Source organism: Coptis chinensis, chromosome 5 (assembly GCF_015680905.1).
Source record: "Coptis chinensis isolate HL-2020 chromosome 5, ASM1568090v1, whole genome shotgun sequence".
In the NCBI taxonomy this organism is placed as follows: Eukaryota; Viridiplantae; Streptophyta; class Magnoliopsida; order Ranunculales; family Ranunculaceae; genus Coptis; species Coptis chinensis.
Genome location: NC_141460.1, coordinates 87861931 through 87889392, shown reverse-complemented (window position 1 = coordinate 87889392; position 27462 = coordinate 87861931). Strand labels below are relative to the sequence as shown.

The following is a 27462-nucleotide window of genomic DNA, read 5'->3' as shown; positions in this document are numbered from 1 at the left end:
TTTCTTATTCTTTCTCTTCTCTATCTCTTTCTTTTTCTCTCCTGGACGTCTCCTTCTCTCCCCCCCTCTTTTTCCTGCCGACCTCTCCAACTCTCTTCTCTGCCGACCTCCTTTTTCTTTTCTATATCAAAGATTGTAAGATCAGCCCACGAAAATAATGGAGGGATCACAACAACACTCATCTAGGAGACAGCAGCAACACAAAGCTGCAGGGCAACCCTCAAGAAACCCCGGTTGTCTTCTTGGTGGTGGAGTTGGGATCGTTCATCTCGAAGGGATCCCCGATGTCCTTCCTTTCTTTTCAGAAGGTTAAACCCTTTTTCTTTTCTCTTTTTGCCGACCTCCCCTTCCTGGACTTTTCCCCCCTCTTTTCTTGTGGCCAAGCCCATATACATCAAGCCCAAAAACACAATACAATAAAAATGGCCCAGAAGACAAAAGCAAGCCCAATAACATAATTTCATAAAGGGCCCAATATAAATGAATAGGCCCCTAACATAACATGTGGTACATAAAAGGAATAGTAATACAGCCCAAAATATTTGTTTAACTAACCAAATAAATTAAACAAGTAAATACTAATAATTACACCATATAAATTACCTGCCATGGCGATATTACCGAAATGTCCCTGAGAAAGTTCCGTATTATTACAGGCTGCTTCTTCACCTATGCTCCTTCACGATATCGTCCGCCAATGAACTTGCACCGGGTCAAATTGTATGCCTCCATGAACTATTTCCATGCATCGTCTGGAATCGCAGTCCCACCCAATTGCAGGCCTTGATCGAGCAAGCGAGAAATTTCATCGACGATGAGGTACTGTCAAAATTAAAATGAAAACTACATTAGTATATACATTTATAAAATACCAAAAAAAAAAAAACAAAAAAAACAACAACAAACGCTGTAAGGTATTAACTCACCAGATTATGATATGGAAGACTCTGTAGGGAGTAGTGATTAGAATGATCACGGTTTATTATTCGAATATGACTACTATTTTTGTACCAACTCATGTATCTACTCACACACTCCTATGGATAAGACGCAATGGGTCCTCGATGTTCAAGTTGTATCAAGTGATTCTGCCATTTACTCCAGTAAGAAGATGCAATATTAAATTTCACATCGTACCCACGTCCGAAAGTAGTTCACGTCGAGGTCTTTGGTCTTGGGGGATCTGAGGGTACAAACTGCATATGACCCAACTGACGCACAAACCTCGAAACATTGTATTGCTCGACATCATCAAGAAAGCATATAAATCCCTCGAAAAATGCTATTTCATCCACCGGGCGTGTAGCTCGGACTTCAGCATAGAGATACCATTCAACCTGTCAAATAGCATATGAGTGAGGAAATTAATCATTAACCACATATATACTAATAATATCAATTAATAAATAAAACTATTTACAAACAAAAATGCTTACATCGATACAAGTCATATTATCAATCACCACTCGGGTATGCTTCAATGCAGCTGTTGTGCTAGTATAAAAAGATTGAGTAACTGAGTACCTATGAGCACGTGACATGCTCAACTGATAGTCCAAGTTTGGGAATGGCCTGAACACCGGGAAATACTCATAAATCCATGCCTAGATTAATATAGACACCCAGTTAACATTGTAATAGATAGATAAAATTGACATTGAAAAGAAAAACAAAAAAACTAATACCTATAGGAGAGTGAAATAGCCTGAAACACCCTTCACCTTGGCACTTGTGGCAGTCCCAAGACCCCTGTACAAGTAAGCCAGTAAGGCCTACCCCACGCGTAGTCTCTGATCTTGGTAAATTTCAAAAGCAGTCTCAGATAACAAATGGGAACTGCAGTTCCAGACGTGTCGGTGAAGGCGGTACATCCAAAGAAAAATAACAAATAAACTCTCACAGCAAATTGCAACTCTTTTTGGGTTGACACCTTCTTCACAACAACCCCATTTTCATCACATAAATCTTCATCCGTTACCTTCCCAGCAAACTGCTTCATCAAGAAATCCATCATAACTTTGGAAGTGAACTTATTGGATTTCATCTCCGCATCTATCTTGTCCATGGGTATGCCAAGACCTTTGTGGAGGAGTCTTTTTGTCTGTTCCAGGGTCAAATCAGTGTCCCCAATCACTGCTTTGCCTATGATCGGAACTCCTAAGAGTTGGGAAACATCGTCTAACGTGATTGTCATCTCGCCCCACAACATATGAAATGTGTTGGTCTCTGGATGCCACCTCTCCACAAACGCAGAGACCAACACAAGATCCTGATGCCTGTATACACCTAAGACCAGAGCACATAAGCCGGTCCTTTGAAGCTCCACGTGAAAATTAGAACAATTTGAATACTCTCCGACGATATCCTATTGTACCAACTTGTTTAGGTTCCCATGGCACTTCAACACCCCTCGCTCCGCCTAAAACAACAAAAACTCAGTATTAATGTATGCACAAGGTTTCGTAATATAAAATTTAAATACTAATAGACAATATATGATAATATTACTTGCCCCTCCCAAACATCACGAGCCATGTGCACCGCATAGTTATACAACAGATGTGGCACACAAGGGCCACCTCCATAAACACCTCTCTGGAACTCCAAGTCATTGTTGGACTTTCTCACAATATTCACTGGAGGTACAAGTACAGGGACTTCAGGAACTTCCTCGTCATCCTCCTCCTCCTCCTCATCCTCATCCTCTGCGTCCTCTTCTTCCTCGTCATTCTCCTCTTCGGCATCATCAACACCCTCTTCGTCATCTTCTTCACTATCATCTTCTTCACCATTACCATGACTTACAACTACACTCTTCCCACGATCCATATTTACGTCATCGTCATCTACATCTACATCTACATCTAAATCTAAATCTAAATCTACATCTACATCACTCGGAACTGTCTCATTTATTCTATTTTGATTTCCTAACTCTACACCACTTACAACTACATTACTGGGATCATTTGCTTTCCGATCCCCTCTACAGACTAATGCCGAGGTGGTTGTTCCCCTTCCTCTCTTTTTCTCAGGCGAGTCACCGCGACCCGAACTACTACTCCCCCCACCTAACAACTTCTTAGCATCCGTGAAAACACTTTTTGATACATTCTTCACATTCTTTGTTCGAGACATTGCTACAAAATACCCAAATAAATGAATAATAAGTAAATTGGCAATGCTGTAAACATAAAATCCACATTGGCACATGTACAATAGCTTCACAGCAAACCTAAATAGGAAAGTAGTCAGAACTAAGGAAACTCAGTAAAAAAAAACAACAAAGAGAAGGCAATAAGAGCATAGAACTATAAGTATCAATTTTTCAAGTAGATAAAGCACTTTACTAGTTCACTGTAATATAGTTAAAAGGGCTGTAAAAAGGCATATGCATATTCACACTATAAGTTGTTCCTTGGAATGTAACTAGGTTCTAAGGTGTGACAAGGGGAGCGTCTGCATGAGCACCAAGTTGTACATGCAACATTGTTTTACTTGTGCAACAACGAAAGCAATGAGGTAACTCCTACTATCAACTTGCAAGATGAGATGAACTACTGTCAATATTTTTTTAGATAAAAAAGACAACTAATACACTTTAAATCACCATAAAACAGGGACCATGAATGATAAGAAGCAAAGAAATAATAAAAATTAATATCATAAAACATTTGTATAGTTCACAAACAACATATATACAAGGTCGGCCATCATAGTTCATTAAGTTTCAGACAAAAACCTTTATTGGGTTTTCAATTCATGCAAAAACATGAACGCCTCACCAATAGAGGAGTTATTGAAAAAGATCCATGACTTAGAAACTGGGCATGCAAGTCTCAAAGAAGAAATGTCATAGCTAAAACTTAACAGTGAACATGGACATCAAAAACAGCATCATAGGTCTCATTCTGTGTCACCACAAAGACCAAGGTTGGCTTCTTCTTTGAAAAAAATAGGTGGGGTGGTGGGATTTGATGGACCAACTGCTTCTTGGAAACAAGGTTCAGCTTCATTTAGAAATTCATCTCCATTAAAGAGGGAGAGCAAAAATCATGCTCTCGAACCAGTATTCGTGGTAGGTAATTGTTAGAACAAATTGTGAAGAAGACGAGCGGTGATTAAAATAGATTGCATTGAAGAAGACGAAATACAAGAGCTTTGAAAGTATTTTTTAGGTTGCATCAAGTGAAGAAGACGAGCGATTGATAATATGCTAGCAAAAATATAAAAAAAACACTAATTTTTTAGAGAAAATACCTTTGAAAGTGCGAGAAGAAGCTTGTGGAGTTCACCTGGAAGATGGGGTTTGTCGAGAGGGAGAACACAAGCGCAATTTTTGGTTTTTGGTAGGTTTTTTTGTGAATTCGACGAGCCAATTTTTTGGTTTTGGTTTTGGTAGGGTTTTTTGCGATTTTTTGTGAATTTGACGAAGGGTGGTAACTGGCTATTGTCGGTTTCTTGGTTTGTTGCGTGTTTTGGTTGGGGGGTGTATGGTTGAAGTTCGCCCAATGGGGGCAGACCCCGCCTAACTCGGGGTGCCTAACACAAATCGTGGTCCGGCAAGAATAAGAAAAAAAAAAAAGATCTCTTTGTTTGAGTATTTAGAGTTCAAATATGTTTATAGGGAAGGCAATAGGGGCGCAGATTACTTGGTTTCTATACATGTGAGTAGTCCTAGTATAGTAGAGAATTTTGTGTTTGTTTTATCCTCCTCTAGATGTTAAGCTAAGTCAAATTGTAATGGAGGATAGTCAAGAGATGATATATTTTAGAAATATTTAATAAAAAGCTAGGGATGTTGTCATCCCTCTTTAATGGTAAAAAAAAAATCATCTTTTTTATGTGTACACTCCACTAAAACGAACTCCACCACTTAACTCATTGAATTAGAAACTGATTTTTTGTGGAGATGTTCTCCACACAATAGAGATCATTCTCACAAAAAATCAGCTCATTTGAAGATGTATAACCTCTTAAAAAATCATTTAGAAAGCTATAAAATTATCCAACGGTCCATATTTTTTAATTTCGATATAATTTTTGACAAGATTAGACATATTCAATTGAGCTGATTTTTGGTGGGGTGTTCTCTATCATGAGATGTATACATCCACAAAATATTAGTCCTCAATTCATTTTGTAAGTCTATTTTTAGGAGTGGAGTAACTTTGGAGTCACTATAAGATGTAAATCATATAACCATCCTCATAATCTAAACTGATCAACGTAGACTTGATTTCCCAATTGTGTATACATCGTCAACGGCCATTTGAACTATCTGATGTAGATGACTTTATGGTGTGGGCAACAGATGATCAGTGTAATCCAATTCAATAGACTTAACAAATTTATTTCTGATCGAGGAGGCCTTGACCCATCTCAAAGAGGTTGCTATCACTCACCCTTGGTTCCGATCCGTATGCTTGGATGATCGTTCGATGACCTATCTCAAAGAGGTTGCTATCACCCACCCTTGGCGCCGATCCATATGCTTGGATGATCGTTCGATTGGTTTCGTTTCCATATTTCCAGGATCAGGTGAATATGTATGCAGAGACATAGGGTATGCCTTGGCAGCACAATATTGGGGCCGGGGATAGGAACAGTGGCTGTAAAATTGGCTCTTTCTAGTGTGTTCATAGAATTCTGAAATATGAAGCGGTTGCAAGCTTTGGTTGATGTAGAAAACAAGGCCTCACAGAAGGCTGGCTTCCGTAAGGAGGGTCAGAGGTTGTCTCGAGGAAATACCTAGTTTTCAAAGGAAAAATTCAGGATAGTGTTACCGTGTTAGCTACAGCTTTTTATCTACGGATGCCATGCCATTTTAGTAAGAATAGCTTTCTCTCTTTTATCTACAAACCAATATCAACTAAATCAAATTTCTGGTGATAATAGTTGTAACCGTAACTTTCTATCTGCACGTATATCCATTAATTCCTGAAAAGTAGTTATTTGAAATTTTGCCATGTTATTATGTGTGTTCGATCTGGCCATAGCACCTTTCATCTTCAGTATGAAAGAAAGAATTCGATCAGATTATCATAACTGCAATATACTCATTAAGTGAAAGAAGTCCAATTTGACCTCATGAAATGCACTATGTACCACAACCAATGACAAATACAACGATGAATATGACAGTAGACCTAACTCTTTATTACTGTTGCAGATCTTCATTACTGCTCCCAACTACATCAATTAACTATGAATCACCTGATGTAAGTTTTGATCAAAGATTCTCAAGATCATCAACAACGGTACCAGCACATGCACTCAATGAGGTAAGTGCCAGGTGGTCTGTAGCAACTTCCACGGCCATTGTATTTTGCCAAACAAAATTGGTTGCAAGAAACATTACCACTGCATCCAATAGAGGCTATTTGACAAACGGTTGCCTCCACCTCAACATGAACTGCAGAGAAGCGTATAACTTCTATATCATCTCTTGTTATGCATTTTATTTTACTAAATTCATGATCTAAGCTTGTTAGAGATCAGATGATCTTCATACAACTTGTACCATATATCAACAGTAAGAAATATTGATAAGGTAAGACAAGAACCAAAGTAAAAGATGTGGGAAAAAATTGAGATGAAACATACCTGCAAACAACAAGAGCAGTATGAGAAACAAGAGAGAAGATTTCACCATCTTCACAATTTGACCGCCCTTCAACAATACTTTTTCCATTACAATATTGCAAACTTTTGGTGCATTTATAAGAGAATGGATCAAGTGTACTCAGATTGCTATGAGATTTAGTGGGCTCAATACTTTAAGAGAGAGAGAGAGAGAGTCATCTGAAGCACTACAGAGAGCACCAATGGCTGAGCACTTGAATTCAGAACAAGGACGTACCATCAAATGCCATGAAATATTTATAGATCACATGTATCTTAAATGATACTCCATTAAACTTTCACAAAAAAGGAGTACATATTTGTGTTATTTAATGACAAAACAAGGATCCCATTAACCAGTTTACAGTTAGAACACTACAAATTAAGGTTCCTAAGGTTCAAAATCTTGCTAAACCAAAATAAATCTCATCATCCCAATCAAGTTAACCTTAAATGGAAATAGAAGGTAAGGGTGCAAGCTATGAATTGAAGTAGCTAGTCAGCAGGAGGTTTTTCAGTCTCACCTTCCACTAATAATCCCAATTTTGACAATCAAATGGATACAGAAGGTAAGGGTGCCAGCTATGAATTGAAGTAGCTAGTCAGCAGGAGGTTTTTCAGTCTCATCTTCCACTAATAATCCCAATTTTGACAAACTTCCCTTCACCTAACTCTATCCATTTGTGTTGAACAGGGAAATATAACACGTAAAGTGCATGAGTGGGCACACCGCACACATTGGACCAAGCTTCAAGGCATGTGAACCAAATCACATAACTGTAGGGTATCAAAAATTCCATCGATCAGAGTCTTTTTCTCAGTTTTTATTTGTCATTTTGAGGGTAATCAAGATAAGGATCAAGTAGATGAAATTGTTGTTTCGTAATTCAGAGATTACGGCAAAAGACAAAGCCCAACAATAATAATTTTGCCATAATTCCACTTCAATTTTAACTAGCTTTCGAACCCGTCCTACGTCCTACGAACGGGTGTTGTTATATTAAATTATTTTAAAAATATTAGCAACTATTCATAGTTATGAGATATGTAAATTATATTAATCACTTATTCAAATTTCTTGCAAAACACTCTCTATCAAAAGAAAACACCAAACCTTGGTAAAACCCATCGATTTTTGTTGTTGTTATGTTTAATAATATAAGTTTGATTGAAATTTTGTGAGAATGTCCAATGTGACGAAAATGATATTGAAACTACTTAAATAGCAAGCCATTCACAATTATAATAAAATAATTATAATAAACACTACTTAAAATGCAAAACTATACTTGTCGAGATATTATAATATTCTCCCTATATATAATACAAATATGTTTTGAGGTTAGTTCAATGCATTTGCATCAAGTTTCCGATTTTACGTTAATTATTCTTTGAGGCTAGTTCAATGTAGTTGGATCTAGTTTCCGATTTCTCATTAATTATTCTTTGAGGTTAATTCAATGTAGTTGTATCAAGTTTCTGATTTTCCATTAATTATTCTTTGAGATTAGTTCAATGCAGTTGCACCAAGTTTACGATTTCCCATTAGTTATTCATTAAGGTTAATTCAGTGCAGTTCCATATAGTTTTCAATGTTTCATTAATTACTCTTTGAGATTAGTTAATTGCATTTGCATCAATGTTCTAATTTCCTGTTAATTACTCTTTAAGATTAGTTTAATACATCTGCATCCAGTTTCTGATTTCCCGTTAATTATTGTCACGCCCCGAGACCCAACACACATCCCGAGGACGTGGAGTGAATCTCGAGACTGACACCCATCCTGATTTCACAAAAATTTCGGCAGAGTTTCCTTTGTTTAATCGACATTCGTAAACCCTAAAACCTGTTATAAACCTAGACATTTCATAATACCCTTCCAACAACCATATATATACAAAATATTCACCCTCTACACAACTGTGATGCCCATATACATATCCAAAATGTTTAAGATGAACTACACTCCAATACATCAAATAAATACATCAAAATAAGCGGAGCTCTCTATATATACAACCAAAATGACTAGACTATCTCTATACAACCTAAAATATGAACTTGACTCTGTCCTTGTCAAGCATAAGGGAATCCTCCCAAATCCCCATAACCATCATCACTAGGGTTAGGAAAAGCCTCCTCTGCAACTGGCTTGTCTAAAATGTTAAGTAGGATGAGCAAACAACTATACCTAGTAAAAACGCACATAACCAATAAATAGTCTACTTATAGAAAACATTTAAAACATGCAGGGTTTCCATAAAAGTATTCAAATATCGTGAATATACATACATCACTAACTAGCAGAAATCATTTCGACATGCTTCGTTAATATTCAAAATATAGTTTTCACAATCATCATACAACTATTGTGGCCACGTGATCCTATTTGAATGGTGAGGGTACGGTCGGTATTTTCGGTGATCCGCAGGCAAATCTCGGTTCAAGATTTCTTTCGGTGTGAACCATGCATCGTTATTTTCCTGATTTTACCGGCAGGGAGCTGAAATTAATGTCGTTGTCGTGTTTGTACACACAAAATCCCCAAAGCTTTTAGGGCTCAAGTGGGCCCTGTGACCACGACCCCCATACGGGTTGTCACCTAACTTACGGTGGTCAACCGTTCGACGATGACTAGACGCTTTCGGGATCGACACACATCCGGAGTGGACTAAACTCTCTCCCTCGGCGTCTAAACCTCATCGAGGTAGCATGTAACCTCACACAAGCTAATCACCATACAGTGACACGCATAAATATGGTTATCTAGAAAAGTAGAAAAGGAATTTCCGGACTACATCCTGTGATGCATCCCTTTAAAGGTGGCCCACCACCTTGAAAGGTGTACACCAGTTGGAATCCTAGAGTTTAACGGCCGCCGTCTTGAAATGCGACAACAGTTCCTTCTTTATAGGAATTCACCAATTCTTTTCCAAATCCCTCGTGATAAAAGCGTAGTAATATATATATATATATATATATATATATATATATATATATATATATATATATATATATATATATACTGTATTACGATTATTTTTTAAAATACTATAATTACATATTTAGTTTTCCTTTTAAATCGTTGATTCTGTAGGTATGAGTTCCTGGATTTCCCACCATCAAATAAAAACAACCTATGACTCCCAAACGGGCCAATCATAGTAAATAACAACCGATGATTCCCAAACGGCGAATCATCGTAAACAACAACAACCATTCCGGGAACAATCCAGAACCTCACACCTAGTTACAAACAACCGGGTAATCCCTACCCGCATTACAAAATCCATCTCTTTGTCTCCTTACTGAGACAAGAGACGAGAACCCTTCCCAAAACCAGTTTTGCTCTTTTAACAAGAAAATAAATCCCCACTACCCCGATTTCACAAAAAACCATTTCACACGAAAGCTATCCATATATATAGTTTATATCGAGGAATACAATGCAAAACATGGATATCACATATACATGCATGGTTGATACGCAAACTATTTTTTCTCAATTTAAAACAATCAAATCATGCATGACAATAAGCATGCTATATATTGGTATGTAAGTTCCTACCTTAGCAAGCTCCGTTCTCCTCAAGCCCACTTAACCGAATCAAGCCCGCTTAACTGAATCCCCTCGAGATCACTCCTATAACATCAGATGTATACGTCGGTCGTTAGAGTTTATCAAACTAACGAGGAAATTCTATTTTATCTACGAAAGTCGAGAAAAATCTCGACATTAAGAATTTGGTTTCGGGTAAATTTTCATCTAACTACAAGATAACAGAGCTACTGAGGCCATTTCGCATCGTTACCGATCGGTCTCTACGGGATATTTCGAGCCACTACAGGCCCACACGTCAACGCCAATCATATCGCGTCCCATAACGATTAAGATTTTTTTTCTCGACTCCGACAACAACAACAAATTCCACTCTTCCATTCACATTAACTCCAATAATCAACAAAATCTTAAACGAGTGTGAACTAACCTAAATTCTCTACAATAGATTGAAGATACCGAAATCCTTACCAAGTCAGTAAAAAAAAATAGCTCCTAGCTTTCGCTCCACCAAAATCGCCTCCACTCTATCTCCACTGGCAATTTCGTCGACATTACAAACACCCCCATTCAATTAATTTCATCCATACACCCCTAATCCATCGAAATTTAGTTTAAATATCTATTTAGGAAGAAATTAAACTCACCTTTTACCTTGGTACGACGCGATTTCCAGAAATTTCGAATCCCCACTCTCGCGTTCAGTGTTGTCAAGGTTTGGGTGTGAGGAATTGAAGTTTTAATCACCGAATTTTTGGTGAATTTGGGTTTCTCTCTCCTAGGGTTTAAGAGATTGGGCGAAATTGGAGAGAAATTTGGTGCGATTTTTTATTTGGGGAATTTTTGGTTTCGTGCGTTTTTTCTGTTTCGCGATTTCGTTCTATTGGGGCCGATATATTAAGGCCCAAGCCCAATATATTCCCATTAGGCTTAAGGTCCTAATACTCCTAACCACCAACTCATTTGACGTCGCGTCGTAATTATTTTTCGACCCATCCCGCTAAATTTAATCTTCTATATTCTATCTCACCGCAAGCTATAACAATAACCCACTCATGCGTGTAAGGTGTTAACTCGTGCCAGCTTCGAACGCAGAAAACCGCTAACCGACATTTTTTGTCAAATTTTCGTATAAGATTTGATTATCTAACGTGGCTTAGGAGTCGGAGTTAAGTTTCATTAATTTACGTACGTTTGAAATATAAACCTGACGACCAATCTACATAACGACCCCTAGATTTGATATGAAATTTACAAAAATACCCTTAATAAGAATTTGAGTCTTTACAATTATTTTTCGAAGTTAGTTCGCATCTAGCTTCCAATTTTCGGTTATTTATGCTTTGAGGGTAGTTCGATGTAGTTACATCCGGTTTCCGATTTCCAATTAAACTATTCTTTGAGGTTATTTCAATGCATTTGCATCCAGTTTATGATTTTCCGTTATATATTCATCAAGGATATTGCATCCAATTTTTTATTTCCCAGCCTGTTAGTTAATATATGATTTTAGTTTAATGCAATTGCATCCAGTTTTTTATTTTCTATTAATTATTCTTTGAGGTTAGTTCAATACAGTTGCATCCAGTTTTCGATTTTCCGTTAATTGTTTTTTTAGGTTAGTTTAATGCATTTGCAGCAAGTTTTTGATTTCCCGTTAATTATTTTTTGAGGTTTGTTCAATGCAATTGCATCAAATTTATGATTTCCCGTTAATTATTCATTGAGGTTAGTTCAGTGCATTTGCATCCATTTTTTGATGTTTCTATATTCGTTAATTTGTCTTTAGATTAGTTTATTGCATTTGCATCAAGTTTCTGATTTCTCACTAATAACTCTTTGAGGTTAGTTCAATACATCTGCATCTAGTTTATGATTTCTGATTATTTATGCTTTGAGATTAGTTCGATGCAATTTTATCCCGATTTCTGATTTCCCGTTAACTATTCTTTGAGATTATTTATATTTCAATGCATTTGCATTCAGTTTCTGATTTCCCGTCAATTATTCTATGAGGTTAGTTCAATGCAGTTGCATTTAGTTTTTGATTTCCTATTAATTATATTTTGAGGTTAGTTCAATGCATTATTTGCATTCAGTTTCTGATTCAAAGTTAATTATTATTTGAGGTTTATTTATAGCATTTTTGCATATCGTTTCCGATTTTTCGTTAAATATTTTTTAAGGATTTGCATCCAATTTCTAATTTCCATTTAATTATTTTCTGACGTTAGTTTAATGCAGTTGCATCCAGTTTACGATTTCTAGTTAATTACTTTTTGAGCTTAGTTTATTGCATTTGCATAAAGTTCCCAATTTCCCATTTATTACTCTTTAAACTCAGTTTAATGTAGTTGAATCCACTTTTCGATTTCCGTTTAATTATCCAATGTGGTGTGTAATACCAATTTTCTACTTATCCATCTATAGTGTCCTTGCAAACATGACATAAAAATAAATTATGCTTGATTTACAATATGAGATCATCAAAGATTATCTAGTTCCTGATTTCCCGTTAATTATTCTTTAAATTATATACCTGACTCACTATGTGGGATCTTCAAAAATTATCTACGAACGGGTCCTGTCATATTAATTATTCTAAAAAATATATGCAACTATATATGCATAACTATTATATACAAATATTGCATTGCTCACTCATCCAATTTTTTTATAACATGAAAACCCCACGTACTCTCTATTAAAAAAATATAATTTACCATTGATAAAACCCTTCAACTTCATTTGTTGTTTAATAATAGAAGTTTGATTGATGTTTTGTGAGATTGTCTAATAAGATGAAGTTCATATTAAAGCTACTTGAATAGCAAGGTGTTCCCAATTATACGAAAAAAGATAAGGTAAACACCGTTTTAAATGCAAAACTATACTTATCGAGACATTCCCACAACATATAACACAACTATATTTTCAAGTTAGTTCAATGCATTTGCATCCAATTTCTGATTTCTTGTTATTTATTTTTTGAGGTTAGTTCAATGCAGTTGCATCCAGTTTCCGATTTATTGTTAATTATTCTTTGCAGTTAGTTTAATGCATTTGCATCTAATTTCCAATTTCCTATTAATTATTCTTCAAGCTCAGTTCAATGCATTTCCATCCAGTTTCCGATTTCTAGTTAATCATTTTTTGAGATTAGTATTTGATGAGGTTGCATTTGCATTTAGTTTCTGATTTCCCGTTAATTATTGTTTGAGATTAGTTCAATAAATTTGCATCCAGTTTCCGATTTTCCATTAATTATTTCTTGAGGTTAGTTCAATGCATTTGCATCCAATTTATTTTTTGAAATTAGTTTAGTGTAGTTGAATCCAGTTTCCGATTTTCCGTTAATTATTTTTAAATATTAGTTTCACGCATTTGCATCCTGTTTCCAATTTATAGTTATTTCTTTTAGGTTAGTTCAATACAGTTGCATCCAGTTTCCGATTTTCCGTTAATTTAATTTCTGAGGGTTAGTTCAATGTATTTGCATCTAGTTTCTGATTTTTCGATAATTATTTTTTGGTGTTAGTTCAATGTATTTGCATCCAAGTTTTGATTTCCCGTTAATTATTCTTTGAGGTTAGTTTAATGCAGTTGTATCAATAATCTGATTGTCCATTAATTAATTTTTAAGATTAGTTTAATGCTTGCATGTGCATCCAATTTATGATTTCTCGTTAAATATTATTTGAGATTAGTTCGATGCATTTGTATCTAGTTTTATGTTTCTCATTAATTGTTCTTTGACGTTAGTTTCATGCAGTATTATATATATTTTAAAATATTTGTTATTATTTTTTTTAAAAAAAATTTGCTATTATATATTTTGTGATGTTATTTTTTGTATAATTTAATTTTCCACATGTAATTTGTTTTGGTTTGGTTTGGTATATAATTTATTTAAGCCCAACGTCCATTTTAACTAAATCAATAGTTATATAATCTATTTAAGCCAACGTCCGTTCTAACTGAATCTCGTTACTCTGCTAAAATTGGGAATTATAAAATTCATAAATATAATTAGAATATGTTGTAATTATTGTGACATGTGGTTTTTCGAAATCCTTAACTATGACTAAATGTCTAAATCCCACAGTGAATGACACCTCAAATTGATCCAACTTTATTTGTTAGGCCCATATATATAGTGCATACAATACAATTTTATTTGTTTTGGGTGTACACTATTTTATTTTATGATTAGTTTACTTTTTTTCCTTTTTTCCCAGTCACATGTGTGGTTAACAAATGCATAAAGTAAATGTTCAAGCAACTCAATTCATTTTTTCTTTTGTTTTTTCATAGTTTCATTATCATTTTCTGGAAAGAAACTTTGTTATGTTAAACTTCATCTGAGATTAGTGTGGAAGCTATTCTTTGTGGCGTAAGGGTTTTAAGAAAATCGTTTTTGGTTGAAAATATTGTTTTTTTGCAATTTAGCTATTTTTATTTTTGTTATTTTTTTCCGTAATTAACTATATTGTTTAGGAAAAGTTGGAGACTCTGTGAAACTCTAGATGGGATTTAAAAAAAACTAAAGTCTGTGTGAGTGCTCCAAAAAATAAATTGGTGAGGGTATAACTATAATATATATTTAAGGATTTGGAATTTCTATTTTTTCGTAATTAGTATTAGTGTTTACAAAAGTTAGAGACTCTATGAAGCCTCAAAAAAATAGAGCCAAAAGGGTATAGCTATAATATATATCTGAGTGCTCCAAAAAATAGATTGGTGAGGGTATAACTATAATATATATCTAAGGATTTGGAATTTCTATTTTTTCGTAATTAGTATTAGTGTTTACAAAAAGTTGGAAACTCTATGAAGCTTTGAAAAATAGAGCCAAGAGGGTATAGTTATAATATATATCTAAAGATTTCGTCATAAGTCCATAACCGAACTGTCATCATATCATACGTCATTATTTTTTATTTATAATTTTGGTTCAAGGACACGTTTTCGTTAATAATTTCGGCTTAAGAACAAACCAGGCTGATATCATCGTATGAAAATTTAAATTTACATAGTTTTCTTTATCTATGTAATTTTAAATTTGCATATGAAAATATAAATTTTTCATATGAAAATTTAACGTTACATAATATTTTTACATCTGCAAATTTCAATTTACATATGTAAAATTAAATTTTCATATGCAAATATAAATTTACATAGTATTTTACATGTGAAAATTTAAATTTATATAGTGATGTCAATCGTGTTTTTGGACTTGGGGTGAAATTAAAATTCAAGTGGACTTAGAGCGATTTTTTTTTTGAAAATTAGGTTCTCAACCCAATTACTTGTTTGTAATTTTGTGTACATATGACTAACTGGTTGGGCTTGGAGTTGGTATGCAAATATGCATGTGGTAGAAGTAGAAGGGTAGAACTAATGACTTGTTTCAGTTTTCAGCTGATTTCCAGGTTTGAATAACTTGGATGGTTACAGATTTACAGGTCAATTATCTGTCCAAGTTCTGTTTGGAGGAAGATTAATTGCATAGGTTATCGATAATTATGTATAGTACACGTTCTATAAATGATTCTTAAAGAGCTGTTGTCCTATCTAATTCATTAATGTAATTCTTCAGGGGTTTGTACTAATAAGTTCATGATTTTTTTTGAAATAAGAACCTTAGTAGAATCTTTTTGCTCTAGTTGGTTGGGCACTTGGGTCATGAGCGTGGGGTTGTACGTGATTGCTTCCTCTTGATTCAAGGGTATGGGTTTGTAGTTAGTTCCATTCAAGGGTATGGGTTTGTAGTTGGTTCGGTGGGGTTGCAAGTAGTGTATATGTACCGTTTTACGCATGATATAACAACCAACTTTAGTCATGTACAATATTTCATCTAGAGAGCAAACTTTTCTATGGCATGACCCATGGTGTTGGCCCATGGTGTGTGGCTGACTCTGACTCTTCCGCTAGATGCAAATGTTAGCTCTCTCATTGCAAATGGAGTTTGGAATCAGCTAGTTTGAAAAACATATATCTAAATGGTTTTCCAATTTATTGACTTTGTCATGAGAAATTGGAAAATGTGGGGGATTATGTATCTCCTTGAATTAATAAATTCAAAATTGGAAATTTGTTGAAGCAGTACTCAAAAGATATCAAATGTAGTGTTTTGTTCTAGGAGAGATGCATTAATTTCAAGGAAATTCTTATAGCAAACGTGCATAGTAAAGTCCATTATGGAATCATAATTCATAGCGTTGGACGAGGCTGTAGACGAAGCTGAGTGACTTTGAAATTTCTTAGAGGATATTCCAAACTGGGCTAAACTCAGATTAGCGGTGTGTATACCGCTTGTGTACCAATTTGTTATTGGTAGAGCACAGAATAGCATGTATAACGGGAAGTCTCGACACATACGTCGTAAACATAACACCGTTAGACAATTGCTCTCAAATGGAGTTATCTCAATCGACTATGTAAGGTCAAAAGATAATATTACAGATCTGCTTACAAAAGGTTTAACAAGAGAGTAAGTGGAAAAATTATCAAGGGGAATGGGCTTAAAGCCTTTGAGATAATCAACCAATAGTCATCATAATGGAAAAACCAACCTAGTTGACTGGAGATCCCAAGATATAGGTTCAATGGGCCAACTGAATTATGTCTGTGACTCAGTTAGCACTGGAGAGTAATATTATACTCTAACTCATTCCTATATAAGACAGTGCATATCTGCCGCGAGAACTAGGATAAGTCAAGCTTTTAATGATTTACTATATCTTGAAAAGTTATGTTATCCAAATAAAGTATTGCAGGATACTCTTTATAGAAATCACCTATGTGAGTGTGAAGTGGGGCCGCTTATATGAGACTTTTAAGGTAAATGTCTCAAAAGCACTTTCTGAAACCAAGAAGTGTTCAAGGCCAAAATTAACAAAAATGTGAGAACTAACAGTATTCGAGAAGGTACTGCGTGAAGATGATTGTCTAGGTTTATACAAACAGCTAACAGTTCAAGGATATTAATTGAAGTCTACTGATCGTCCAATTAAATCCGACCGTCTTTCACTAAGGCAAGTTCAATGCCTCTTATGCTACTTGACCTGATGCGGTATCTTTTCATTTGTAAAAGAACAAAAATCCGATGTTTATGATATAAGAAGCCAAATTTTCATTCATGTGGGGGATTGTTAGAAAAATGGATTTGCACAAATCCATTGAGATATGAATGAGTAATTTGTCTTCCAAGTTATCCCACATTGAGATGAAATGGTTTTCTCTTGAAATAGTACGTAAAGTGAGAAAAACCTTTTCAAAAGGATGCACTGGTTCGAAACAGTGTATTATGCCGAAAATGTGTGACCTTTTGAAATGTGCATTGGTTCGGAACAGTGTATCATGCCGAAAAGGTGTGACCTTTCGAAATAGGCACTGGTTCGAAACAGTATTTTATGCCGAAATGGTGTGTCCTTTTGAAACATGTGACTTTTCAAAGAGTTGCTTACTTTTTCCCAAGAGTCACTGTGTTGTTTCGAAGAGGCACCACTCACCTATAAATAGTTTATGAATTTGGAGAAAAAGACACACCATATCACACAAAGTTCTGATCTTTCTCTTCTCTATGTTCTTAGTCAAATACTATGTTGTGTTCGCTGATTCTATAGAATTGAAGTGCTAGGTTTCTATAGAAGGAAATTCATTTTATCTTGGGAGACAGTTTCCCATCAACTTTCAAGCACCGTGAGGGGGAAAATTTGTCTTAAAGACATAGTGAATCTTCACTAGGCTCGGATTTAATCATTGGTAAATTAAGTTAATTAGTTGAACTAAAGGTTTGTTCATGATATATTTGTTATATCAATTTGATTTTCTTGTTTACTTAACAATAAGTATATTTTTGGAATAAGTTTCCTACAGCTAGTGCATAACTTACCTGATGGGGAAGTGAATAAGTAGATTTTAAACACTGAAATCAATGCTCATCTCACTGAAGATGGAGTAGTCTGGCTATCTTCACCAACTGGTTCTTTCTCCTCTAAAGCAGCATACAAGGATCTAAGAAGGAAAAGGCAGAAACCTAACTGGTGCAAGATGGTATATGGGGTAATTATTTTGGTATATTGGGTAAATTAGTGTTGCCTAAACACTCTTTTAATGGATGGCAGCTCTTCTCGGGTAGTCTACCCACTCATAATAGACTAAGACATAAAAAGGTCCTGAACTTCTCCCAATGTTGTTTTTGCAATAGAGAAAGAGAGAACTCGAAACATATGTATTTCTCCAAAATGGTATGGTCAAGAGGGAAACATGCATTAGGTTTGGGATGTGCAGTAAAGAGCTCTAATGAAGAATGTGTAGGAAACTTATTCCAAAAATATACTTATTGTTAAGTAAACAAGAAAATCAAATTGATATAACAAATATATCATGAACAAACCTTTAGTTCAACAAACAAACAAACCTTTTAGTTCAACTAATGAACTTAATTTACCAATGATTAAATCCAAGCATAGTGAAAATTCACTATGTCCTTAAGACAGATTTTCTCCCTCACGGTGCTTGAAGATTGATGGAAAACTGTCTCCCAAGATAGAACGGATTTCCTTTTATAGAAAGTTAACACTTCAATTCTATAGACTCAAAACACAACATAATATTTGACTAAGAACAGAGGGACAAGAGAAATATCAGAACTCTATGTGATATGGTGTGTCTTTCTCTCCAAATTCATCCACTATTTATAGGTGGTGGTGCCTCTTCGAAACAACACAGTGACTATTGGGAAAAAGTAAGAAACTCTTTGAAAAGTCACATGTTTCGAAAGGACACACCATTTCGGCATAAAAGCACTGTTTCAAATCAGTGCCTATTTCGAAAGGTCACACCTTTTCGACATAATATACTGTTTCGAACCAGTGCACCCTTTCGAAAAGGTTTTTCTCATTTTACGTACTGTTTCAAGATAAACCCATTGTCACAGCCCGAATTTCTAAACAATAACAAAGTGAATATTTGAGATAAAGAAAATCTCAAACATCACTAGGTTCACTTGTTTAAAAACCCAGACTATGACAGGGGATACTACACATACAAAATCCTAACAGCCATGTCATAAAAGAATCAACTTAAATAACAAAAAATCCCAACAATTATCCGCAATTTCTTTATTAAGATAACATCATTCCAAATAAAACATAAAACAAACTCTCCAAATAAATTCTTCACTACCATGTTCTCATGCCATGAAAAAGATAAACTACGTTATTACATTCTTCCAACAAAGAATCAGACCTAAAAGAAAACTAACGGACCGCTCAAAAGCCGCATCTAATCCCAATCACACCGCGGTTCCATCGCCTTCTACCTATGTTCCAAATAACACACCCGTTGCCAAAACAAAGCAAACATGGGTCGACAAATTGAATTTGCTTTGGTATGAGTAGACTAAATACATATAAACATTTCAAACTTACTTATCCAACTAACACTTTAAATCTATCATAACCTAATCATTCGGCTTGGAAGGCGTGTAGTTCCGTCATCTCAACCGCATAGTTTCTTCAAAACTTCCAAAACTTCCATTTTATTAACTCATTCTAATAACTCCTTTTAATATCTAAATAATTGAATTATACTTACCGATGTCCGCCGCTGTATAAGGGTAGGACCGCGTCCCTGCAAAAATATTATTAAGTCCTACCCTCCTGCAAAAGAAAGTTAGAACTTGTATATAACATATGTAGATATTCTATATGCATTCAAAAGTAAGCCCAACACACTCACATAATCAAATCAAATTCTCTTATCAATTAATCAATTACTTTTCTTATACACCCACCCTTTAGTACCTACTCCACGATTTGCACTCCACACATTTGCCAAATCACACATTTCTGTGTGCCTCTCTCCCACCAAATACCACAATATCATAGCCATCTCTGGGCTTTCATATACATATTTCACACCTCTTTGGGCATAAAAAACTTCAGTCATTCATGGCACATTCAATGAATACCTTAGGTCATTCCCGCTACATTCAAGGAATACCTATCATATCACTAACGGGCCATTCATGGCACATTCAATGAATGCCCAGGTCATTCTCGCCACATTCAAGGAATACCCAATCCTACATTCCCGTATACTCAAGGAATACAACTAACCCGCAAGGCGAATACCTTAGTTCCTCTTTAGGGCAGTCCACTACAATCTGGTCATTCATGGCACATTCAATGAATACCCTTATATAACGCTAACGGGCCATTTATGGCACATTCAATAAATGCCCACCTAACATATGACATCATCAGTCATAAAACTCAATTCAAAACTTGAAGTGGAGAGTTCTAAAGGGTGCGGTAAGTTTTGTTTACGTATTATTGTACTTTATTGCATAGATTATTTCAAAGAGCGTAGGAATATCTTGATTCAATTATTTTTGGTTTACTGGCGTTATTAATTTCATGAATGTATAAGTGTCATAAGCGTTGTGTATCGCGCAAAGACCGAAAAATCACAAAGCGATAAATACACGCATACACAAGTATATTTATAAAGGTCCTAGCCTAAGGTCAAACACGTTAATAGTCCTAGACTTATCCTATTAGACCGAATCATAATTTTAGAAAAAGTCAAATTTTCGGGTCAATCGGTCAAAGTCAAAGTCAAAGTCCAAAGTCCAGTCAAAGTCAGAGTCCACTCTGGTCAACAGTCAAAGTCAGAGTCCACAAACTCTTCTAACCCAAAGGCCCAAAGTCTAAGACCCATAGTCTAAATTAAAGCCCAAAATAAAATCCAAAGTTTATAACATATGAGCCCACACGATTTTGGCCCAAGCCCAAATTCGTTTTTGCTACTGTTCATCTCCTTCCCTCATTCAACTTCCAGCCACCACCGACCACCACAACAGCCACCACCGGCCATCCATGACAGAAAAAAACACAGCGGTTTTCATCCTCACACAAACCCCTACATACCTATCCTAACAATTTATGATTTTATCATACTGTAAAAATTCGAATACCTCGCCATTAAAGCTCTCTCCGAGCTTCCACAGGTATGCTCGGCACCACTGAGCCATCTCCACTCAACACACAACCCTCAACACCTTACCCCACATCCTCCATGTTCAATTCCAACCAACACAACATTCAAACAACACAAAAAAAAACGGAACGGTTTGGGATATGGTCGAACGCCATTAATGGCTGTTTCCAAGGCTTCCCCTCACCCAATCAACCCAAACACCAGTTCAAAACCCAACCCTTCACTACCACAACCAAACATCATCAATTAGAACACTAACAGTTCCAACATCACCACAAATCAAAAAAAGAATATACTTTAAACACAAAACAGGAAGGACGGTTTGGTGCTTTGGTGCCGATGGCGGCGCCATCAACCACGTTTGTCGACAGCGGTTTAAATTCTCAACTTGTCGAGTGGATTTACTGTAGTACTTAACAATGGTAATGGTATCTAATAGAGTCGGCACCATTAACAGAGTTTTTACATCTTTATTCTTGCGACATTCGTATAAATAAATCGACAACATTAAAGGGGTTTACAATATACGATTATATCGTATTGGCTAAATAAAGCATCATGTGAACGATTACCTCATTATCACAAAATCGATGGTAAACAAAAATAAAAGCGTGAAATATCTACTCACATTGTTATAAACCCGAACGGCTTTCAAAGCGAGAAAACCCCAAAAATCAAGTCGATCGTCTTGGCTGGACAATCTTTCTTGATCACCCTTTTTTTTTTTTTTTCTCTCTGTAGAACTCTCCTATTTTATTTTTTTTCTAAAACTCTCGTTTTGTTTTTCCCTCAAAACTCTACGTGAGAAACCCCTATTTTCTAGTTTTTAAAACCTCCCCGTAAAACAAGGGTTTTAAACCTATCTACTTACTTACGGGCTTTTATCCAAAAACTACTGGATATTTATCTCTGTTATTTATTTACATTATTATTATTATTATTATTAATATTATTATAGGAAAAGCAAATAAAAGTCGGGGTGTTATACCCATTTCATCTCAAGTGGGATAACTTAGGAGACAAATTACTCATTCATATCTCAATGGATTTGTGCGCAAATCCATTTTTCTAACAATCCCCCACATGAATGAAAATTTGGCTTCTTCTATCACAAACATCGGATTTCTGTTCTTTTACAAATGAAAAGATACCGCATCAGGTTAAGTAGCATGGGAGGCCTTGAACTTGCCTTAGTGAAAGACGATCGGATTTAATTAGACGATCAGTAGACTTCAATTAATGTCCTTGAACTATCAGCCGTTTGTATAAACCTAGACAATCATCTTCATACTTATTGTTAAGTAAACAAGAAAATCAAATTGATATAACAAATATATCATGAACAAATCTTTAGTTCAACAAACAAATAAACCTTTTAGTTCAACTAATGAACTTAATTTACTAATGATTAAATCCGAGCTTAGTGAAAATTCACTATGTCCTTAAGACAGATTTTCCCTTTCACGGTGCTTAAAGGTTGATGGAAAATTGTCTCCCAAGATAGAAATGATTTCCTTCTATAGAAAGCTAGCACTTCAATTTTATAGACTCAGCAAACACAACATAGTATTTGACTAAGAAAAGAGGGAGAAGAGAAAGATCAGAACTCTGTGTGATCTGGTGTCTCTTTCTCTCCAAATTCATCCACTATTTATAGGTGAGTGGTGCCTCTTCGAAACAACACAGTGACTTTTGAGAAAAAGTAAGCAACTTTTTGAAAAATCACATGTTTCGAAAGGACACACCATTTCGGTATAAAACACTGTTTCGAACCAGTGCCTATTTCGAAAGGTCACACCTTTTCGGCATAATATACTGTTTCGAACCAGTGCACCCTTTCAAAAAGGTTTTTCTCATTTTGCATACTATTTCAAGAGAAACCCATTTCATCTCAAGTGAGATAATTTGGGAGACAAATTACTCATTCATATCTCAATGGATTTGTGCAAATCCATTTTTCTATGGCGGCAGAATGGTGCAAAGCATCATCAATGAAGGTTCCAAAGGTGTAGGAAGAGCACCCCAAATGCGTAAGTCTATAAAGCTATTAAAAAGATATGTATGATTGCGACCAAAGGCTATATATGGTCAGAAAGAAATAATAGAAGTATACTGGAGGAGGAAGTCGAATGTCAGTTTTGTATCAAGATCGAGTTAAAAGGAATAGAAGTTGGTCTTTCCTTATGCTTTGATAAGAGTCTCACAAAGATACAAGTTTGCTCTGATTCACAAAGAGCGATCCAGTTACTAAAAGGGAATGAAAGCCACCATGGTACTGCTTGAATATAGCCAGTGCAATAGGAAACTTGGTATCCCTCTTTTCTGATGTAAGCTTTTCTCATTTTTACAGAAGTAAACAAGAGTGCTGACTACCTTGCAATGCAAGCTTGTATATTTCACCTGACGAACAATGTTTATGTACCTCCCCTCCTCTTAATCACATTCTAGCAGAAATTGTTGCTAATGATGTCAGAAGTAAGGTACATATGAGATTGTAATGCAGGTCCAAGGGTCAGCCTAACCCATTATTTATTTAAAAAAAAAAAAAAAAAAAAAAAAAAAACTTTAGTCATGTTTATGATGCTCTCTCATGCGTGAGAAGCTCATGACCCAAACAAAGAAACCACTTGCAAGTTGCAGCACATTCTCCGGCCTTTTCCTTTTTGAAGAAGCAAATGATTTTTAGGAATGATTTTCTTCAGTCAATATTCTTGCTTGACAAGTATATACTATATATACACATACATTTGTTTAATTATCAGGATACAAATTGCAAATCTAACATACATGAAACACCAATTTAAATTAGGGTTAACTAGTATCACCCCCCACTAGATGAGCCAATTAGGATTTTCCCCCACTAGATGGGAAATTAGGGTCTCCCTCCTAAATACACACAAAAAAAAAGTCAAAGTGGGTTGACTAAATTTTTTTTGTGTGTATTTAGGGGGGAGATTCTAATTTCCCATCTAGTAGGAGGGAAATCCTAATTGGCTCATCTAGTGGGGGGTTAATACTAGTTCACCCTTTAACTAGCTAGGAAGGATTTGTGAATTGAAGATAACGTTTGCAGAAAAGTGGACGGATGCAATTTAGTTGCTCAATTTAGTTTTTGGATTTGACAATGCAAAAATTATTACACCTTATAAAATCTTTACATCTTGTATTCTTATTGGATGACACGCACTCAATATAAAATCCATGAATGTTAATTGTTAACCATCCAAAGGCAAACGACAGTAAAACTACATCACTTCTGACTCCTCCGAGTCCCGCAACATGATACAATTCAGTGCTAGGGCTGTTTTGGCCAAAAAACAGTAACTAGCAAACATCTGCGCAAAACAGTAATGCCCAAAGCCATCTCCATGCGTCAAATATGCAAGAACGATTTTTCTCCTTTACAAGTACTTCACAGGAACTTTCTGTTCATTTTCATGTATGCCAGACAACCAGAGAGAACATTCTGCCTTTTAGTTAACCATGGATGCTGGGCTCGGAAAATAATGGACTGGTTGAAGCAATTTGATACTGTTTGAACGTTTCTTTGTAAGTTGGGTTTTGTATCTATTGATTGATCTTTTTAATTTTACTCCCTTTGCGGTGTTGCTTTAAAAACTTTGTATATATTATTACACTTTTTCCCGAGGAAATACGTTAAATTAACTTGACAGCTGCAACATACGTGAAATATGTGTTCGAATTTTGAAATAAGAACTGATGCTAATTCTATATAGATTACCGAATTTTTTTTGCTAATTCTATAAAAGTGTTGGATTGTTGGAACCGTCAAGTCTTGCTCTGGTGTCCGTATGTCACGTTTACGATTTTTCAGTCTGATGAAGAGGGCGCACCCTGCGCTCATGCCTATCGAATTTTTCACTGTTTCGGCCCAAGCCCATTTTCTCTCCTTTTTTCTATGTACACCTATATAAAGGAAATATATTAGGATTTTGAGACAACTTTTTGAGAGATTCATTTCTTGGGTATTGTGGGAGTTCTATTGAGCTAGGGTTTGAGTGAGGCTTCTTGTTCTTGATTCTTGATATCTCTTGTAAACTCTCCAATATTTGCTATAAAGGAAACTCGGCTCTTGTGTGGATGTAGATAACATTTACCGAACCACCTAAATCTTTGTGTCTCTTTGCATATTTACTTCTTTATTTATTGTTTACTTGCTATGAGTGATGATAAATTAGCGGTTTTGCTTGTTTGAGTTTGTTGTAATAACTACCAAAGTATTGGGTGGGTGATTTTCTTGGTGTGAGCTCTAAGTTGAAATCATTTGGGATAGAAAGTAATTAGATTGAGGTGTGACTTTCTAGTGAAATCTCCCAACAAGTGGTATCAGAGCTACAGTTGAATCATTGGAACAAGGTGTGTGAGAAAAGTTTCCATCTTTAGCACAGAAGGCTAGGTGTTTGAAGAAATTCCTCTGAGAGAGTCTCCACCGTTGTGTTGGTTCAAGTGGAAGTCATGACAACCGAAAAGAAAAGCTACAAGATAGAGAAGTTTGACGGAACAAATTTTGGCTATTGGAAGATGTAAATCGAGGACGTACTCTATCAAAAGGATTTGATTGAAACATTGATATGTGAGAAGCCCGATGAGATTCTGCAAGACAAATGGGATTTGCAAGATAGAAAGGCATTGGCCACAATCCGATTAAGTCTCTCGAAGTCGGTAGCCTTCAATATTAAAACCGAGAAGACGGCGAAGTCTCTCATGGAGGCACTTACTACGATGTATGAACAACTCTCGACCGCGAACAAAGTCTATTTGATCACCAAGCTATTTAGTATGAGAATGTCGGAGGGGACCTCCTTCAAGGATCACCTAAATTAATTCAACCAAACTAAGGATCAATTGGAGTCGGTTGAGATTACATTTAGTGATGAGGTGCTAGCTTTGGCGATACATGGACAATTGCCTCCAAGTTGAAAGACGACTATGGCAGCTATTAGTGGCTCTGCGGGAATGACTAAGTTGAAGTTTTAGCATGTTGTTACTATGGTACTAACCAAGGAAATCCGGAGACAGGATTGTCCTTCATCTTCGGGGTCAACTTCAGGGTCGGCATTGAGCACTGAAAGTAGGGGAAGAAATTCAAACAGGAGTCGTAGTAAGAAAAAATGGAGGGGGAGATCGAAATCTCAAGCCCCCCGATTGCAAAGCATTGAACACAATCCTCGAAACATAAGTGAAGTTGTATGTTACAATTGTGGTAAACATGACCACTATAGTAACAATTGCCCGGCACCAAGAAACAACAACATTAATAAGAACAAGAAAAAGAATCAAGAAGCTAATGTTGTTGAGATGGTAGATGATGATTTGATATGTTCGATGGAGCACAAGAAGGAGTCTTGGGTACTTGATTCCGGTGCATCTTTCCATGCTACCTCACATCGAGATTTCCTTGAGAACTACATCGAAGGTGACCTTGGAACGGTCTTTCTCGGTGATGACCAACCTTGTGACATTGTCGGCAAGGGTGATGTTTCGACCAAATATGATCAAAACACCAAGTGTTGATGAAAAAGACGAAGAACGTAGAAAAGTAATTAGAAAAATGATGGTGATCGGGGGAATGATGAGACTGTACCTTGCGGTTGCCTACGTACCCAAATTATCAGTGGGATCAAGTCTCAAGAACGTAGTTCTGAATGAAAAATAGTTTGTATTTATATAGGTAGAGTAGAGAATCCTTGTAGCTTGAGTCATTATGATAGAATATAACTCTCAACTGATAATTATCTCTTTGATAAGAAATGAATCTGGACATAAATCAATGTACATTAGTGGCAAGCCATGTGACTAAGGTTCAGCCTTAGACACATGAGTTAATGGGCCTGTACATTGATCCATGGTACTGCAAATTGGGCTTTAGCCCTGTCGATTAAACAAATAAAGTGGAGATTCCTACCAATGGACGTTCGCCACGTAGGTGGGGGTCGAAACACCGCCCCCTCTTTGTCATGCGAACAAAGTTCACATGGCAAAGAAGAGAAGAAAAATCAAGGAAAACTTGGAATAAGAAAAGAGTAAGCGAAATGTATAACAAAGTGTCGTGTGAACGTAAACGATAGGAAAATGGACAATCGGAAAAAATTCGTGAATTATCGGAAACGAAATAATGTCAAATTAACGTATACGAAAGTGTCGTGTGAACGTAAACGATAGGAAAATGACAATCGGAAAAAAATCGTGAATTTATCGAAAACGACATAATGTCAAATTAACATTATACGAGGGACGCAATGTA

General features: G+C 35.8%; 2 long non-coding RNA genes and 1 pseudogene across 2 annotated transcripts; 1 reads left to right on the top strand and 2 right to left on the bottom strand.

Annotated features, from left to right (window-relative positions):
• LOC147499764 (uncharacterized) lies at positions 1–2413 on the bottom strand. The gene is made up of 4 exons (XR_015194539.1): positions 1686–2413; positions 1437–1604; positions 927–1337; positions 1–822 (listed from the first exon to the last, which is right to left on the bottom strand). It is a non-coding gene; the product is annotated as an uncharacterized LOC147499764 (long non-coding RNA).
• Positions 2414–3878: 1465 nt separating this feature from the next.
• On the top strand, positions 3879–5831 carry LOC147499763 (uncharacterized; annotated as a pseudogene).
• Positions 5832–6039: 208 nt separating this feature from the next.
• Positions 6040–7518, bottom strand: LOC147499762 (uncharacterized). The gene is made up of 2 exons (XR_015196038.1): positions 6607–7518; positions 6040–6415 (listed from the first exon to the last, which is right to left on the bottom strand). It is a non-coding gene; the product is annotated as an uncharacterized LOC147499762 (long non-coding RNA).
• Positions 7519–27462: the final 19944 nt, after the last annotated feature.